Raw genomic sequence first — 683 nt, 5'->3', positions numbered from 1 at the left:
TCCACAAAAGATGTATACGCTGGGAGATTGAATTCTCTGTGGTTGTCTACTGTTTGGTTTATACAGCTCCAACATTTCCATTTTTCTAGCATAGATTTATAAAATTTAGAATTCTTCCACATAGTTCAGAAGCTAAATCATAAGATTGTCGCTGGCATATTAAGTAAGCTCCGTATTTAGTTCGTCTTCTCCTGGACCCTTTCTGTTTTTCATGATCCCTATTGCCTCACTGGGCAACGGGCTTGCCGCAGTGGCTACACCGGTTCCCGTGAGATCACCGAAGTTAAGCGCTGTCGGGCGTGGTCGGCACTTGGATGGGTGACCATCCAGGCCGCCATGCGCTGTTGCCATTTTTCGGGGTGCACTCAGCCTCGTGATGCCAATTGAGGAGCTACTCGACCGAATAGTAGCGGCTTCGGTCAAGAATACCATCATAACGACCGGGAGAGCGGTGTGCTGACCCCACGCTCATCCTATCCGCGTCCTCCTCGGAGGATGACACGGCGGCCGGATGGTCCCGGTAGGCCACTCGTGGCCTGACGACGGATTGCTATTGCCTCACAGAAGGTACTTTTCTTCCCTGAGCGTGACTGTGACGAGGTTGAGAGAGGCGCGCCCCGGAGTCGACCCGTGGGGAAAGTCGGGGAGCGGATCCGCCCGGCGGCGGCGGCGGCGGCGGCGGC

General features: G+C 54.8%; 1 pseudogene; it reads left to right on the top strand.

The window, feature by feature from the left end:
* The first annotated feature begins 232 nt into the window (after positions 1-232).
* LOC126206972 (5S ribosomal RNA) lies at positions 233-350 on the top strand (annotated as a pseudogene).
* The last annotated feature ends 333 nt before the right edge of the window (positions 351-683 follow it).

Source organism: Schistocerca nitens, chromosome 1 (assembly GCF_023898315.1).
Source record: "Schistocerca nitens isolate TAMUIC-IGC-003100 chromosome 1, iqSchNite1.1, whole genome shotgun sequence".
Taxonomy (NCBI): domain Eukaryota; kingdom Metazoa; phylum Arthropoda; class Insecta; order Orthoptera; family Acrididae; genus Schistocerca; species Schistocerca nitens.
Note: the sequence above shows the minus strand (reverse complement) of the source record. Positions and strands in the feature narration are given on the sequence as shown.